The sequence below is a fragment of the Lathamus discolor genome, chromosome 7 (assembly GCF_037157495.1).
Source record: "Lathamus discolor isolate bLatDis1 chromosome 7, bLatDis1.hap1, whole genome shotgun sequence".
Classification (NCBI taxonomy): Eukaryota; Metazoa; Chordata; class Aves; order Psittaciformes; family Psittacidae; genus Lathamus; species Lathamus discolor.
The window spans coordinates 23,074,367-23,093,069 of record NC_088890.1 but is presented as its reverse complement, the minus strand read 5'-3'; the positions used below and the strand labels follow the sequence as shown (position 1 = coordinate 23,093,069).

Sequence of the window (18,703 nt, the reverse complement as noted above, 5' to 3'; positions counted from 1 at the left end):
TTTTTAAATGGTTTGGTTTAACTTTTGTTTCCTCTTCAGCCTTCTACATGTTCTCATATTGGTAGGAGCAAAGAGCTACTCCATACAGACAGAGTTGGTTAGGAGTGTTGAAAGTTGGTGATCTGCACCAGCCAGTACTTTTACTACTTGTGGGAAAGGATTTGGTTTTTCCCTTGTTTGGGGTTTGTTGGTTTTTTTTACATCAGTGTCATAAATACTATACCTGAAGTCCATGATGCTAAAAATGAGAAGCCATGTATTTAATCAGCTACTGAGGCTCACATCTTCCCCTTCCTCCCTGTCTGCACCCCACTGATCAGTTGCCGTGAAAGGGGTTTCTTGCAGAGTAATATTTACCATACAGTTCATGAAGAGGAATTATTTTCAGCACATGCTATTTCCTCCCCCAGGCTTCCCTGAAAATACAGTAATGTAGAATGCTTGCCTTGAAAATGTGCTTGTTCGGGAGTATTTCTGGTTTGGGGTTTGGTGGAGGGTTTTGGGGTTGGGTTTTGTTTGGTTTAGGTTGGGTTTTTTTTTTTGTTGTTGTTGTTTTAAAGTTTTTTCTTTATTACTCTACATGCTTGGGTCTTTTTCTTTGTTACCAAGAGAGAAATGGGAAGGGAAAATGTTAAAACAAAATGAATGCATCTTAATACATCTTTCATTTCCTATTTTTGTTAACCAAAACTTTAGAACACCTTTTTTGATTTTTCTCCATTTTATTCAGTTTTTAAAACTATGTCAGAATACATCTAACCATTTTCTGTTCCTCAGGTCACCCTTTTATAATGAAAAGTATTTGTATTATACCTGTGATGTTAACACATTTGTGGCTCAGGTGTCCTGCAGCCGCTTTGTTTCCAGCACATCTCCACTTTGGGGGACATGGAAAGGAACCTGGCTGGGGAATCTCTGCTTTATGACTGATCGAGATACTTTTATAACTTAAAGCCAGCAACTTAAACCTTGTCAAAAACTAGCACAAGTTACAGTGTGAAAATGCTCAGCCTAGAGACTAAACTGAAACAGTTAATGGTGTGACAGACTGGGATCTGGGTCCCTCAGTCATGATCAGGAGTATGACTGTTGTCTGCATCAGTGGCACTTCTTTGATTGAAACTATTATCTTCTTTCAAAGCCTGATTTAGGTCCTGGTGAAGCTGAAGGAAAAGCCTCTTGACCACAGTGGCAACTGCATTGTGTAGGACTGAGAGAATTCTCATCCTTTTAGAGGCGTGATTCAGGCTTCAGGTTATTCTTTCCTGTTCTTGGGACATGTGTGTGTCTTTTACATAAACAAATTCTGTGATACAAAGGTTAAGAACATGATCCTTGAGATTAAGCTTTCAAAGCATCTAGATGCACAGCTTTTAAGAATACCAAGAATAATCACTTCGTACTTGCTTTGGTCCCAGTTAATTCACATATCCTATGGCCTCAAGGAAATAAGCTGCTTTTTTCTTCACTTTTTTTTTTTCCTAAATTTATGAACACAAAACAAGGCCTGAGGTGATGTCAGTCTAATTCACATGAACACAAACAGGCATGCCAGTATTGCAGTCAGCTGAGCCAAGCAGGGTCCCTGAGCTTCTAAAGTCTGCATTCTCCCCATTTAGTTCTGTAGCTGTGCACTCAAAGTATAAACCTCAGCTGGTCCCTGGCTGGCTAATGGATGGGGCTTAGGAGTGCTCTGGGAAAAGCATCAGTAAATGTTTCCTCTCATGCATGCCCTTCCCTGCACACAAGTTTGATTACTGTCAGAATCAGGATGCTGGTTTTACGAAGCTGTAGTCAGCCTCATTCTTATTCTCTGTTGATGAAACAAGAATATTTTATTTAAATGACTTGTCAAATGAAGAGTTGCAACTGAAAAACTTGTATTGGTCAGTGGGATGAGGAAGATAGTGATCAGTCTTCAGTGTTGGAAAGCAAAAGATCCTGCAAAGACAGATGCATATGCTAGCTTAGTGGGATATCTCCATTGCTGTCCACAGACCAGTGCAAAGCATGAGTAAAATCCTCTGCAGTATTGGAACGTGATTGGAACTGCAGTATAAGACGTGATTCAAAAATTTCACAGGCATTTGTCTCTAACAAGCTTAATTCTTAGTTTTTACCATTACTTTTTGTACTATCATCTCTGTCTGTGGTATCTCACAGATCTATTAGATGTGTACTCACTCCCACAAATAATTGCATATGCAGAAAAGGGGGAATTGTGTTGTAACTATTATATTCATGTAGAACAGACAAATACAGCACAGAAACCTCCCAGCAATTTCTCTGATCATTGCATAGGCTTTGCAGAGCACTTGAAAATAACATGTCAGTTCAGACCAACAAATGGCATTTGCAGGAACCCAGAGGTGTATCTGGCATGTTTGTCTCCGAGAGCCACGTGAGTTATAAAGAAAAGTTTCTTACAAACCAGTGACTTTTATGGCTCAGTCATATGTAACTGAGTTGCTCAGAGGAGAGTGATGTAAGTGTCCTTATTTTTTCTAATGGTTTCAGGCAGGAGAAGGAGATCTCCTATTTCTTGTAGAGGACACTGGATTTCCAGCATTGCAGCTGTTAATGGAAAAGAACATATGTCAAATTATAAAGCTAAAAGTGTTATTTTATTCTGAAAGAACTATGTTACATTGGTTTTGATCCAGCTCTGAAACTAACAGAATATCTTTCTTCATGTATTTGGTTTGCCTAAAGAAAAAAGACAATCAGGTCATCAGTTTATCAGATACGAAGTGAGCTCCAAGGCAAGAAGAAATAAACGTTATTTTTAGTAGCTCTTACTCACAGGGAAGGCAGCATTAGTTATTTCTTGTTCTTCAGGGTGACATAACAAAAGATGTCTGATGTCTGGTTTGCATTCTAACATAGTTCCCAGAAAGAGCTGCCCAGCAATACTGAAACTGTAGATTAAAGTCAGTGGTTAACCTCTCTGACAGCTGCTTCACTTCCCTCCTTGCCTTTCACCGGCAGCATGGAACATTTAGCTGCTAAATATAAGTGATTGCATATCCTGTAAACAAGCACCTTCCCTTTTTACTTACCTACCATTTCTCTTTTTCTGTGCTTTGGTCCATATGGGGCATGGCAAGGCGTATCTCTAGCTTGTGTTTTTGTCTGGGTTTTCACTTGGCAGAATTGAATGAGTGCATTTTGCTGTAAAATGAAACTGTGATAAAATGGGCTTTTCAGAAAGCAGTTGCTGGCTGTCTTCACAGATGCTGTGTGATCTGTGATCACAGGAGATTAAACTAGAGGGAGAATTCTGTTTGGTATCTCTAAAACAGAATTTTGAGGAGCTGTAACCAGCTTATGTAGATGACTTGCTCAAATGCAAAAAAATAAACTGAGTCCTCTTTAGAACTCCTGCTAGCATCAACAGTGTAAAAGACTGTTACCTGGGCATGGCTCACCGCCCTCACAGGGAAGAACTTCTAATCTAAATCTGCCTATCTAATACAGCCATGTTTAGTGTGAAACTAGTGACAGCAAGTACCAGCTGACTTCTGGATTGGGTTAGGATAATTAAATACTGTCTATGAGACCTGTGCAGGCATTATTAACTTCAATGTCCACATTTGACAGCACATATTTGTTCTGACAACAGATGCAGTATTGACTCAGATAATACTGAAGCTGTAAGGGGGTCTCAGGAAGTTTTAATTTTCAACACTAAGAAGTTGCCTGGGGTGTTAAGTTGTAAGTAGTCTGAGTGCTTTGGGCAAATCTGGAAGCATTGGCTTGTTTTCACAGGTAGCCATGGGTAGGAAAGTGTCTTAGGAACTCCAGGAAAATCATATATTGGAGTTTTAGAAGTCCTTTTTAAAATTACAATAAATACTGTTGAAACCACACCATGGAGAAAGGGAGTAACTTAGCGACTATTAGAATATATTAGACAATTAGAATTGTGCTGAAAGGAATGTGAAAGGGAAATAAATTCACTGTGCATTTTGTACAACCCTTAGCACTAGGTAGGACTTCAGAGGTGGTGTTTCAACAGCTGGGTATGGCGAGCAATAATGTACTAGTTGTGAGAGAAAAAATTTGCATTACAGAAGAGAGAAAATCTGAAGCCTATTCCTTAGGCTGTGCCAGAGACTCTTTATTTTATTGCTGGAATAATGTTGAGGTCTGCGCGCATCTTCACCTGGGAGGAGCAAGGCCTGTTCCAGAACTTGAGTGCCCAGAGAGAGGGTATGAACCCACGTGCTCATCAGTTCATGTGAGGAAATCCCTTCTGATAACCAAAGTCCAAATCCCTCTGTTACCCAGTGTCCAGAAGCATCAAATTCTGGAGTTGTGTGACAAAAGATCTCTTTAAATGTTAAGTGACAGTGTGAGATAGGATTGAGTTTATCACCCACAACAGACATGTCTGTCTGCATTTGTCAGTAGTTTATGATACAGTACTGTGTCCACTGGTGCTGTTGTGTGTCAGCAGGAAGGGGATTTGCTGCATTGCTCTTGTTCATAAAAGCAAAGATTAAAGGTAAGGGGATGGTGCTCTCCTGTGAGTGAAGGAGGTGGTGGGACTTCTGATTGCATTAATGGAAAAGTTACTGGCAAAAGGGAGATAGAGCATACCTGTAATCATCTTACAGCCATTGCATGAAATGAGGCAGTAGAAAATAAACTCCTTGGTTATGTGGATCTGAATCCTCCCTGGAGCAGCTTCATGCTGTGCACTGAGTGCATTCTGCAATGCTTGCAGAGAAGGAGATCAAATTGAACATCTACAGACAGTGGGTATTCTGCACATATTCCGATTCTTAAGTCTTTGGTTTTGCCATGTCATCTTTTCCAAGTAATTTCAGAAGGGGGAAAAAAGTTGAATGGGTTTTGCTTGAAAGGTAATTTCATTTTAAAAAAAATAAATTCTTACTCCCACTTTGGTTACTCGGAGAATTGTAACAGCAAAGATTTCTGCTGAAAGCTAATAAATGGAATCATCTTAGTATGTTATCAAACAAATTACAGGTGGGAATTTGAGAGAGGGGAGTAGCAGTCAGTTCAACCAGGCTGAATTCATGGTCGTGTTCTTGCAGTGGAACTTGATAACACACAGCTGATGGAGGAATCCCCGCATTCATGCCTGAGCAGGGCTATGGCTACAATTCACAAGGCACAAGCAGGAGAACAGTTTCTTTGGTAACTGCAGTAGCAGCCCTCCTTCTCCTCTCTTTACCCTGTCCAGTTGTCATGCAGCATCCAGAGCTGTTGCAGTAGCTGGTGACTTTATAAATAAATCAGAGCCCTCATGGGGCTGTTGTGTCCATAGTTGAGGCTTAAGGCAGTCAGATGAGGGAGGAAGTTAGAGCTGGTGATAGTACGTGGCACCAGCACCCAGACAGATGTTTAGCATAACATTAGGGAATATATTGCAAAGTAATAAACCATGACCTGACTATGCTGTTTCCTGTAGTCTGGTGATCATCCACAATTACTAGAGGCTTGCCTTGGTTTTAAAACAGTAAGTTCTGGAGATGTGAAAGAAAGGTCAATAAATAATACACACAGAAATGGCTGGGGAAGAACTGAGTTAAACAGGGGCAAAAGAGATCCTGAGGACAGGGGGAAAAAAATCAAAAAAGGATGCACTTACCCTGTGAAGAAGCTTTTCCCCTTGTTACAGCCATTGCAAAGAGCCACTTCAGCCCAGTCACGCCCTGAGTAGGGCTAGCCCCAAGCAAGCTGTAAATCCCAGAGCAACCTGCGGAGATGTGTAGTACCGGGTGTTTTCAGCCAGTGGTAGGCACTGATTAATGCAGCTGAAAGTTAATTAGACACACAAAATCATTTAGAGGAACATGGCATTTCCTGAAGAACTCCTGTTTTTCTGCCACCTTCTTTCCTGTCCCATCCTTTGGATGTACCAAATGGCTTTTGTGTTTTTCAAGCTCATTCTTTTTCCTACCCCTGTGGATCACTTTTCTTCCCTTCAAAATTCTACTTTGAAGGAAACATGTTGTGTAGCCTTATCTGTATGTTCAGTTGAAGGGAAAAATACCATCTGGAAGTGGGAGCAGGAAGTGTTTACTCTGAGCTGGGGCTGAATTTAAGTCTCCAGAATCATACCACATTAAAACACTCATTTGCTTACAAAGTGGGTACACAAGATTACATTAAAGCGTGCCTAGACTGTGACTGCAGGATACTGCAGGGAGATACAACCTGTCTTCAGGTGGAGCAGCATTATTTTAATCACCTCCTAAATACAGTGCTGTTGATTGAGGTGGGGTTTGCAGCTGGTCCTAAGGTCTGTTTGATTTCTCTGCCGAGGAACAGCTTTCAGGAACTGGTGCTCATTGGGTTCCTCAAAAGCAGGCTCTGCTCTTACTCCTACTTCACTCTTTCCCATACGCCTTTTCTGTCCTTTGCTGTCCCTTGCTATTGCTCAAACGGGGACCACATGTGGTGATGGTGACTGGCTGCTGCAGATGGGTGATGTAGATTGCTCAAAGAATCACCATTACAGGTATTTGCAAAACTGCTTTTAATATTGGTTTGTAAAGGTTCGACTTCACGTTCAATAGCAAGGTTTATTCTATTACCTACTACATGAATGAAACACACAAAGGAAAATTATCTTAGAATCAGTTTAGAATGAGGGTGTCCCTGCCTGTGGCAGGGGGTTGGAACCAGATGATCTTTGAGGTCCCTTCCAACTCAAACCAGTCTGTGATTCTGTGATTTGCACAGAGAACAAAGACACAAAAGGCTAAGGGAGACCCTCCTGTTGAGTTGCAAGGTTCAGGGTCGCTTTCTAAACTGATGGATCTTAGGTGCAGCTAGGGCAAATCTTAGTCTCAGACTTTGCAATGGTTTGCGTCTAATGGAATTAGCTACACAGGTTCATGAGTACTAATTTAGCCTGCTATCAGTCACATGGCAAGGATAATAAGGATCTCTCTACCTTGGATGAGAAAGGATCTCTTGGTCTCAAGTAAGATATCTCAAGCCTTGAAAGATCCCTCCTCAAGGGGAGGGTCACTGAGCCTGCAGTCCAGTTGCCATTTAGAGAGAGCTCAAATTGGACTCATCTAAAGATCTGTCATTAGTAGAAAGTTTCTGCATCCAAGGTGTCTCAGCCCGAGGCGGATCACCACAGCTCTCCACAGGACCACTTAAGCTGTCATTTATTCATGGGATAAAGTGGTTGTTTCATAGTGAAATTGCATGTGATGGGAAAAGTACACGAGACTCCTTGTATGTACAACTTTCTTTGCTCCTTGATAAAAGAGTCTTGGAAAACCCACCTGCTATCCAGTGTTAACCAGATGATTGGTTTTCCAAGCTCATAGGCAGCAATGCTCACTGGGTCACTGCCTCTTTGTGTGTTTCCTGGAGGAGTTCTTGGCCTGGCTATGGCTTGAGCCTTTCTCTCCTTTGAAGCCCGTACCAAACCTATCCAGTTTGGTTAAGGGGGGCAGATACATCCATCACACTGACCTTAAAAAGTCTTTCTAAATATAAGAGGAAGTCAAAGAGGAAGATTGAGCCTTGCTGAGCTTAAGAGCTAGAGCCCTGTCAGGAGGGAAAGATCTTCTGTGCAGGGACTGACAAAACTGCGGTGCTCCCCTAGGCAAAACTTGGTTTCTTTAAAAAGAAGTCAGACACAACAATGCAAGCAAAGAGAAAAAAAATGTAAATTTGCTGATGAGACAAAGCTGGAAACAAAGATGATGACAAGAGTTCTCTAAACTTGCCACATTCTTGCTGGGCTGCCAAGTAGGGAAGAAAATGGCATTCTAGCAACAAAACAATAAACACCTTCAGGGTGAGCAGGAGCCCAGAGAAAAAGAACACTTCCAGCCCCTTTGGGCTGCCCACTTTTCTTTGCTTTTATTTTCTGCTTTGTCTTTCCTACATCACTGCAAATGGTTTACTCCCCAGATCTCCTTTCTTGTCGTTTGTTCTGTCCATGAGTTGTTGGTGCTTGCTGACAAGTGAGTGTTCTCATGGGCCTTCCAAAGCAGCCTTGCACAAGGCAGTGGCTCCTCCTCAGGTTGACTGGTTCAAATGATAATGTGTTATGTGGCTCTGGTTCGGTGTCTTTAATAAGAAATAAGCTCTTGTTCATGAAAGGTCTCAAATCAACATCTTGGTGACGAGTATCTGGTGCTGCTCCCCACCTCATGCCAGCACAAGTGCTTACCCCTGTTGTAAAATGGGAATTCTTCAAGCTGAACAATAACTTTCTTCTCTTTTAACCTGGGTTACTTTGTACCTGATGCTGCCACCTCAACAGTGGCGTGACTTGAGTACCTGTGGCCAAAACTGGCAGCCTCTAACTGGTGGTAACTCTTACACCCAGTCTCAGTGCTGTGATATTCATACCCATAATTACAGTAGAATTTCCACTGGATGCCTGTAAGTCATTTATCATTCAGCAGTGTCATCCTTGAAGATGAGTACTCGCTGGATTTGGGGGTTTGTGTGGTTTAACAGTGGATTTCTTTTTTCAAACTTACAGATTTATCCTACTTAGATCTAGTGAGAAGCAACAACACATTGTTTGGGTATTAATCACAACTATCCCACTGTGCAAACTGACAGGCTGTTTAAGCTCACTCCCTTTTATTTTTATGGTTCAATCACCAACATCTATAAAAATACATCCTGGGCATGCCATTTCTGCGTACAATGCTGGAAGTAACTGGCTGCAGTTCAGCCACTTACTAAACTGTGGAGGGGGCTGAAGGGACTATGAATGAAAATGAGAAGCCGTGCCAGCAACTGGAGATGGAGTGGGAGACAGTGGAACACGTAGGGGTGTGTCAGCTCCCTTCTGTCTGGCTGGAGCACTTCCTGGGGCTCCTGCAAATTCACGTGCCTGTTCAGTGACATTTTCCTTACACTATCTGTATACACCCATTTCTATATGTCTATAGACCCATTGCTGTCTATATTCACCCACTCATCTCAGCTCACATCCTAAAATTGTACCCAGTTTGGTCTGTTAACTAAGCCTGCCTGTGGTGCAGCCTGTGAAGCTGTGCCAGGTACCACAAGCACCACCAACAGAGACTGGAGCAGAGGGAGGCTGTGCTGTGCTGGCATCCTTGCCTTGTCCCTCAGCCATCACCTCTGTCCCATCACCAGAGAGGGTCCCAGAGCCACTGTGCTCCCTCACCGCAGGGTGTCCTAGTGCTCACATGGAGCCTGCCCTCCTAGTAAATTTGCAGATGACACCAAGTTGGGTGGGAGTGTTGATCTGCTGGAGGGCAGGAGGCTCTGCAGAGGGATCTGGACAGGCTGGACCCATGGGATGAGGTTCAACAAGGCAAATTGCCGGGCCCTGCACTTGTGCCACGACAATGCCATGGAACACTCTAGGCTTGGGAAGAGTGGCTGGAAACTGCTCATGGGAAAGGAGCTGGGAGCTCTGATTGATGGAGCTGAACATGAGCGGCTTGTGCCCAGGCAGCCAGGAAGCCACCAGCATCCTGGCCTGTATCAGCACCAGTGCGGCAGCAGCACCAGGGCAGTGATTGTGCCCCTGCACTGGGCACTGGTGAGGCCGCACCTCGAATCCTGTGCTCAGCTCTGGGCCCCTCACTCCAAGAGAGACATTGAGGGGCTGGAGCGGGGCCAGAGAAGGGAATGGAGCTGGTGCAGGGCCTGGAGCCCAAGTGTGATGGGGAACGGCTGAGGGACCGGGGGGGTTCAAATGGAGAAGAGAAGGCTCAGAGGGGACCTGATGGCTCCCTACAAGTGCCTGACAGGAGGATGGAGCCAGGAGGGGCTGGGCTCTGCTCCCAAGGAACAAGGGATGGGACAAGAGGAACCGGCCTCAAGCTGCACCAGGGCAGGTTCAGATGGAGCTGAGGAACAATTCCTGCCCCAGAGGGTGCTCAGCATTGGAACAGGCTGCCCAGGGCAGGGCTGCAGGCACCGGCCCTGCAAGGGTTCACACCCCGTGGAGATGAGGCCTCAGTGCCATGGGTCAGTGGTGGCCTTGGCAGTGCTGGGGAATGGTTGGACTTGATCATTTTAATGGTCTTTCAGCATTGTTGATTCTATTATTCTGTGATCATCAAAAAGAGAGTAACAAGGAAAAAGTGTAGCATTTCCAGCCTATCACCCATTTACAAGTCAGAAAGCTGCTTCAGGTATTTTCTTCGTTTTGCACCAGACTACCTTCTTGAATGTTGCTGTCTTAGGAGCACACCCATGATCATGTATCAGTACAGAAATTGCCAATAAGCTAAACGCTGATTTCTAGTAACAGTCAACAATCTTTAGGTTTAATTACTGCCATTAGCACTTTCATTGTCTTCTTTCTAGAGAGCAGAGTTCTGCACAAGCACCACATAAATTAAAAAGGAAAAGGAAGAGAAGCTGCCAGTGGGAGGATGATGGCTGTGATTAAAAACTTTGTTTTGCTTTCTCTTTCTGAAAGATTTTTTTTGTATACGTTATACATAATGAAGCACTGATTTAGAATGCAATTTAGGTTTAATTCATTTTCGGTGGACTAGAAGAAATGAACGCCACCTTTTCTTGAACAGAGCTAGCATTCAGACTGCAGTTCAGCCTCACCAGTTCTGTAGTGGTTTTGCATTTCCACATAGAACATGCTAAACTTGTCCATAGTCCGTGGATTCAGTTCTCCATCATCTCTGTTCAAGTTTCTCTTGTGTGTCAAGGTTGTAGCAAGGAGTTTTTTGGTTTGGGTGGATTTAGCTACAGTGAAGTCTGAATAAGATCTACAAAGGCTGCTTTAATTGCAAACAATCTGTATCTTTCTGAGAGTGCTGTGGAGTGGTTAATAACATCTCTAATAGAGCCAATTGTGCATCATTATGAAATCCATGAATGTTACTTCGGTTCATGTAGAATGCAGGGAGTTGTGGAGGCTGCTCACAGTGATAACAGACCAGACCAGGAAAGGAAACAGTTGCTCAGAACCCCATGGTTCAAGTTGAAACAATGGCTTTGTTTTCTGAAATAGGGGGAAATGGAGGTGTTTTCTTTACTTGTGCTTTCACAGTTTGAAACCATATCCTGGCTGCTTAGAAAACCAGTGGTAAAATTCCTATTGACCTCTCTTTAGACCTATTTCTACACAATATTTTCCTCCCTAAATTTATACAGTTGGGTTTAGGGTTTGATTTTTTGGTTTTGGTTTTGGGGGGTTTTTTGCATATTATTCACTGCAGCATTTACATTCCTCAACCCAGCAGAGTGGATACTTAACTATAAGGATAAATGTTCTTAGTAGAATTACTTATCTGCATAGGGTTAGACACACAGAGTATCTGTGGAGCAGTCAGCGTCAGTGTTGCCTATGAACAAGCCTTAGGAACACCCCAAACCTCTCTCTGCCCTTTTCAATCCCTCATGCAACATAGCTCTTATACAACTTTGGACTAAATTTCAGTTACCTGGTTCCTTGCAAGCCCACTGAATTGGTATGGAGAGAGCCAATCTTTAAGAAGATAAAAAAAAAAACCCACCTCATTTTCCTCACTAAGTCCTGATGGGTTTTTCCTCCCCACTGGGAAAAATGAAAGCACACAATAAAAGCTTGTAGATGCTTTCCCAGCTAGTCTTTCAGAGTGTGAAGAGAAGCACAGAGCCAGCCACGCGTTCAGCTGGTTGTCTGCAGCTCTGGGAAATTCACAGTTGCAGGAAGAGCAGCCCACGTAATCCTGCAAATCCTGTGTGTGCCTGTAAGAACCTGCGAGATGTGTGAAATTCAGTCGGAGGCTGAGATCCTTGGAAAATTTATCTTTCCAGTTTCTTTCATGTATAAAGTAAGAGCCCTGATCATTGTGCATCCCACAGATTTACACCACATTTAGGGAGGAATTTATTTCCAGTTCAAACAGAAATGCAGGAACAAAATCTCAGAGATACTCTCTGGTGCTTGTCTACCAGCCACTCCAGAGACATCCAGGTGCCTTCTCACTCACTGTTATGGCATCAGAGCAGCGTGAGGGCAGATCCTGCAATCAGGAAATAGGGTAGGACACAGCACACGTCAGAATCATAGAACCATAGGACCATAGAATCATAGAATCATAGAATGGTTTGGGTTGGAAAGGACCTTAAAGCTTATCTAGGGATGCCTCACACTAGACCATGTCACCAAAGGCTCTGTCCAGCCTGGCCTTGAACACTGCCAGGGATGGAGCATTTATTTGGGCGACCCATTGCAGCACCTCACCAACCTCATACTAAAGAACTTCTTCCTTATATTTAACTTGAACTTCCCCTGTTTCAGTTTGAGCCCATCACCCCTTGTCCTATCGCTACAGTCCCTGATGAAGAGTACCTCATCAGGGATGTCCTTCCATGCCTTCATCTTGCACAGCTCTGAGACATCCAGTTCAGTTTGGATCAGCAGCCTGTCTCAGCACACAGCTTGCAAGTGTGCTTTTGAGCTGCTCAGTAAAGAAGAAAGTCCCCCCCCCCCCTTTTTTTTTTCCCTGTGGAATATGAGTTTATTTTACTGAACAAGCCCAAAGGTAGCAGATGATCAAAAGGGTAAAAACTGCTGATGGGTACATGAATGATTCGTTGTTTCACAAAGATGCTTCTGTGCAAATCTAGACTTAAAGCTCTACCAAATGACCAGTAAGAACCCATCTCCAGTGTCCTTCTGTAAGTGTAGGGGGGTTTACGGATTTTAGGTTTTATTTCTAATTCTGCAGCAATAAAATGGGCCTTTTGTCTCCTCCTTGCCAGCACTCACAGTAGACATTTGCTGGCCAGGTTTATTTGAATGATAACAGTCTGCCCAGGGCAGAGTCACCATCCCTGGAGGTATCGAAAAGACGTGCAGATGTGACTTTTGGGGTATGGTTTAGTGGTGGACTTGGCAGTGCTGGGATAACGGTTGGACTTGATCTTAAAGGTCTTTCCCAACCTAAGCGGTTCTATCATTCAATAATGCCATTTTTCCAGTAAGAAAAGTGGGTCAGCCAGATCTAGAAAAACACAGGGGCATAAATGTTGTCAGCAATTAAACTTTCCTTGTTGTACATGACAGCCTGATGGATGCAATCCCTGCCTCACCTTGTGCAGCATGATCCCAACATGGAGTTGCAGAAAATACTGTGAATTCCCACCAGAGGTTGCCCCTGATGTGTGTATTTGGCTTGAAACCCATGAGCTTTATTCTTCAAGTACCTCTGGGTGGTTTTTTGAGGTTACTGCCTGAATTCATCCTCCCTCTCTTTCCAGTACAATGAAGCAATAGGAATGGTGCTTCTTCATCCAGCATACATGGCAAACCAGCTTTGATGAACAACTTGATTATCTTATCACCCATCTCAGACCTTCAGCTGCAGAGCAGATGTTGCAGTGGAGGGCACAACAAAAGCTGTAAAAAGAAATGTAATTTCTTTCCTTGACAGCTCAGCTGTGCTCTGAAAAAATGAAGCAGGGCGGGGGGGGGGTGGGGGGGAGGTGGAATTGCTGCCTCTTTCTCAGTGGGTCTGCTCCCCATGTGTGAACCCAAAGTTCTCAACTCAAATTCGAGTTTACTGCACTTATGCCTCGTTCCCTTTCCTCAGCAGAGCTGGAGCTGTCAGGAGGTGGCTGTGGCACAACAAAGCTCTGGGGGTCCAGCCCTCCCTGCCTGTGCACACTGCTTGGTAACACTTTCTCACTCTCTTTATATTAATTTTAGTTTCAACACTACTGCTGAAAGAAGAAGATCTTTCTCTCTTCTCTAATCAAGCAAAGACCGGTTCCTCTTAACAGCATCTTTTCCATTTATACATGCAGGAAAACTCAGATTCATCTACCATTTCCACTACATGCATGTGTGGAGGGATTACAGCAGGTCAAATACGACTGAAACAATACTGCTGAGGTTTTCTTCGCATAACCACAAGTTCTAGAATGCAGAACTGCTACATGTGATTTTTATTTGTATTTTTTATGACTTTTATTTTATAGCTGGCCTACTAAGTAGACATCTACATTCAAAATTAGAGTATTAAAGCAATTGTTTTGGGGGGGGGGTAAACTTGAACTGAAGCGGTGCACTCATATTTAAAATAAATACTAAATATTCAGAACCTTGTGGTGAACTGTTAGACAAGAGATTTGGTTTCCTTGATGTAACTATCTTCACCACTGTTAATAATGCCTCTTCTTATCTCTTCTGAAGGCCACACTACTGAAACTGAACTGTATTGCCAAATATCTCTCATGTCAGTGTGAGTCAAGCAAGGAAGCACAAGCAGTGCATTTTTCATTAAGCTTTCCTACAATCTACCACATTGACAAGTCTCTTTAGAAAACCACTCTAAAGAAAGCAGAGGAATTTCACCAGTTTTCACAGGCGTTAACCAAGGTAGAACATCTTTTGTGCTGCTGTGCTGATACAGAAAACCCATTAATTTTATAATCACAAGAAGAAACACCTTTTTTGATATATAGATTTTCCAGTTACTCTAAGTGTTCAGAAGGTTTTGGAGAGGGAAAAGCTTGATTATGAGTTAACTTTGTTTTATGCAATGTCTCTGGAAACAAGTCATTCTGGTAACAGCACAAAGGTTGGTCTAAGCAGGTCTTGTTCAGCTGGAGGGTTTTTGTGGAGTAGGCTGGAAAAAGAGGCCAGAGAGTAATGATTTCTCTACCTGTTTCCAGACTCTTGGTGACTTGTAACAATGCTTCTCGGCTTTACTTACTCCTCCTCCTTTCTCCTCTTTGTTTTTGAACATGGACCCTCTAGTTTGCCTCTGTCTCCTGCTGTCTATCCTTATGTGACTCAACACGACCAAGCAGTTCAAGTCTAGCCACAAATCCAGGTTAGGTCACTAATGTAATGGGGTGTGTAATATGTTACACATTTTGTACTACACTGGTTAAAGGTGAGAGCAGAGCTTTCCTCTATCTTTACAGAAAGAAGACTGAGAATTATCTGCTTATCTCACTGAAGAACTGTGGAAACCAGGTCAGTTCACCCTGAAAATATCTAAATGACAAAACCTACTTTACGGAAATCTTTTATAGCTTCTTTTGCTTTTCTTTAAATATTACTGTGAACTGCTCCAGTTGCTTGCTAGTAGGGCCAAACCTATTTCGTATGTGGTTTCCTTTCTCAGCATTGCTGTTCTTGCAACCAAATGCACCAAGAAATGCAGCAGGAGACCTGGATCTCATTTGCTGTCACTTTATTAATATAAATCCTCTGGGATTCTAAGCAATTAATACATTAACAAATCAACATGAAATAATGCAATAGCAAAACACCCTCAGACAGAGGACACATGTTGCAAAACGCTTTTGTTGTAGAGTCTATCTTGGTCTGCACTGGTTTCCTGTAGCAAAGAAACCACTGCAAGGGGCCCAGATCATGGTGCTGCCTTTCTCTGAGAACATCACTGCAGTTCTCTGGAGGCTTGTCATAAAGCAGCATCTAATTTTGTCCAGGTAAAAGGGTAGAGGGTCAGCACCCCTTTTCAGGACTTTTTCTTCATCTTCTGTTGTTTGGAAGGAAGCAGGAGCTTCCAAAGCTGAAGAAACAGGAGTCAGAGGCAGTATTTGCCATAAAAGCTATGAGTTTAAGACTTCCCTTTGTCCTAAAATCTGTTCTTCTGAGTACAGCTTGTTTCTGTGCAGAAAGCTGGCACATAAATTAAGCATCACATAAGCCCTACTGATGCCTTCATATTAGAGTGTAAATAAGATTTAAGCTGCTAATAGCCCCTTTCTAGGTCTCGACATAGGGCTGAATTTTATATGCTGGCCATGATAAGACTAGAGAAAAAAAATACAGTTGTGGTAGCAACAGTCAAGTTTAAACAGGGGACTGAATTTAAATGAAGTGAGGATTAAAAGTACAATAGCCATAGCTGAGATGTCCTGATGTCAAACACATTTCAGAAACTACATCAAAACCAGACAAGAAGTCAACAACATTTTCTGTTTGAAAACCACACATGGTGGTCCATTGAGCTGCACCAGCAATTTCCACTTTGCTGGTTGCATCTGGAAAGTCAAATACATCAGGTCGTTGTGGTGCCAGCTGACAGATCAAGGCCTCAGTCACAAAATATCTTTTCTGAAGACGGTCAGTGCAGAATAAACCCAAGCTGAGGTGTTCTGAGTTCTCAGGTACTGTAGGATCCCAAAATGCTGCTGCATCTGGGAGCTCAACCTCTTGGATTTGCAGCAGTGTGCTCAGTCCTTGGCAGCAGTGGCTAGGTGAGGGTCTCCTATGACTAGCTGCTAATTCAGTAGGCCCTGTATCACTCTGAGGTGCCCACCACCCCTCTTCTGCACGTAATTCAACTCAAGTCTGTCATTCTTTTTCTCTTTTAAAAACAAAGAGTTACAGATGAAGGGGTTGGAACAACCCAGCGTGGTTTCAGGTGGCATTCACTAGCGAGTCAGTTAGGTGTAGTGACTTGTACTCGTAATAAGCATTGATATGTGATTAATATAATTTCAGCACATTTTGCAGTCTGAGTGCTTTCCTATTATTTTTCCCATTCTGCTAACATGGAGTGTTATGCCCGCAGAAAGAAGAGTTGGCAAAGACAAAAGCACAAACAAGGGAGCTGCCAAGTGCAAGGGTAAAAGGAAGTGACAATGCAAGCAGAATGCAATGAATTATTTATCCCCTTCCCTGGATGTGGGATGGACTTTGGTGGGTGCCTAATTCAGCACATAATGAGAAGCATGGTGATGCAGGTGAGGAGCAGCACGCACTCATGGCTCAGAAAGTCACAGCATTCCAGGAATGAGCCAGCTCCAATTGGAATCTCTCTTCTTCACCTGCATTTGGGCCTTTGGTACTGTCCAAGTGATAACCCAGCTCATTATACCCACGCTGTGATCTTTGCAGCTTGGCCAAGACCCACTGTCAGCACCAAGACTGCACAAAACCAAACCAGGCACTGAAGAGGGCTTTTTTCCAAGTCACTTTCACCACTTAAAATGATGAAGAAGGAATGAGAAATGATCAGAGTAGAAGTCATGTTTTTGCTAAATGTCATGTGATCTTTTAATACCTCTGCCCCCAAATTACTTGATGGTATCCATGCTACCTCATATATTGTTAGGCAGGTACAAGTCTGATGTGAAACAGGAAACAGGATAAAGGATAAAGTCTGATGTGAAACAGGAAATAGGATAAATGGTCCTTGCCTGCCGTGTCTGCTGTGTCCTGCTGTGTCCACTGGAAACATCAGATTACCCATCAGGTAATCTGGGCCAGGTTTTAATAGAGGCAAATGGGACTCATCCATTCAGATGGATTAATTAGTATTCACCTTAATCTAGATTTCACTGTGCTCATTTGGTTTATTCATTCTCCAGCTCCATGTTGTCTAGGGGGTAGATGAGGTTCATTTAACTTTTTATTTTCAAAAACAGAAGAGTGAATCTGAGGTTTTACGAGAACTAGTGCCACCATTTCAGAGCTTTGTGGTGAGTGAGTGAGGGCTTCTGCTAAACCTGAGCAACACAAGGCCCCAGAGGTGAACACAATCACATACCTCTAATAGCCCCTGTATGTAAAACTAAAACACAGGCAGCGCGCATTAAGAGGGGATGTGAGTCCCAAATCTTTTTTCCTGTACTCATGGATTGCCTTGTTACTGATGGATGCTTACAGATGTTTCAGAGAGAAAAATGACAAAGCTCTGAATTTCTTGTTTGATGCTGGAGCTGCTTAGAGAGAGAAAATATGGTAGAACAGTGAAAATGAGGAAGATGTCTTTATGCTCACTATAAACATCTTTACAGATGGAATAAAGTAATTACTGTACTGGAGCACATTGGTGCTGTGTTTGTGCCAGTCCCCCCTCTCTGACAGTGATGTGGAGATAAGTCTGGTGGGATTGAGAGGCAAGCTCCAGAGAACAAATAGCAGCCAGGTGTGGAGCCTGTCTCCAGCCATGGCCAAGAGCAGCTGTGAAGGAGCATTTAGGTATGTGCTCTGGTGCATTTTCATGTTCGAAGACATCCCAGGCTACAGGTGGTACCTGGGCTTTAATGGCCCCTTAGAGGACTTTTGTCCTAGAACTCAGCTGTTGGGGGTATTTTCACTGTATAATTATGTATTATTTTATATCCATGATATCCAGTGTATAATCATATAGCTAAACTCCACTTAGGGTAGAAAGTACCTTCCTTTTTTTGAGGCCACTGCACTGGCAGCTCCTATGTCTCCTGCATCAGCACAGCACCAGCTGCTACTGACAAGGAGAAAAATGGCTGCTACTGCTGAACCCAGGACACCTGGGGAGCATCACTGAGCATGGCCCAGACACCCAGGGCTCTAAAAAGCTTTTCCTAGGTGTCAGTTTCTGGAGCTGAAGATTCTGCCCTGCTTATTCATCCCTTGCTGGGAAGCTCTGGTCACATTTGCTTCTCCTCTTTGGATCTCCTTTCTTTGAAGTTGCCGCAGTTCAACAATGCTCTTTTTAGAGCCACATGGTGCGGGGGTGGGGCAGGTATATGTGTTTGCAGGTGGCTGATCACTGGTTTATATCATGGTGTGGTGCCCGTTTCTGGTTGGTTCTCTCCCACTTTCCAGGTGATTTCTTGTATCCTGTATGTAAATGCAGTCTCTCCAACATCTGTTAACATTTGCAGCCTGATCTCAGTTACTCCATTTAAAGTGTGCGCTGGCATTTGTCAGGGTGATGAAGGGGAAATGCTCATAACTTCAGTCTGCTGGCTGAGAGCTTGAGGGGTGCCACATACAGCTGATATG

At 43.2% G+C, this 18,703-nt stretch overlaps 1 long non-coding RNA gene across 1 annotated transcript; it reads left to right on the top strand.

Annotated features, from left to right (window-relative positions):
• Positions 1-14,257: 14,257 nt before the first annotated feature.
• LOC136018213 (uncharacterized) lies at positions 14,258-17,721 on the top strand. Its single transcript, XR_010614299.1, has 3 exons — positions 14,258-14,329; positions 14,881-14,932; positions 16,503-17,721. It is a non-coding gene; the product is annotated as an uncharacterized LOC136018213 (long non-coding RNA).
• Positions 17,722-18,703: the final 982 nt, after the last annotated feature.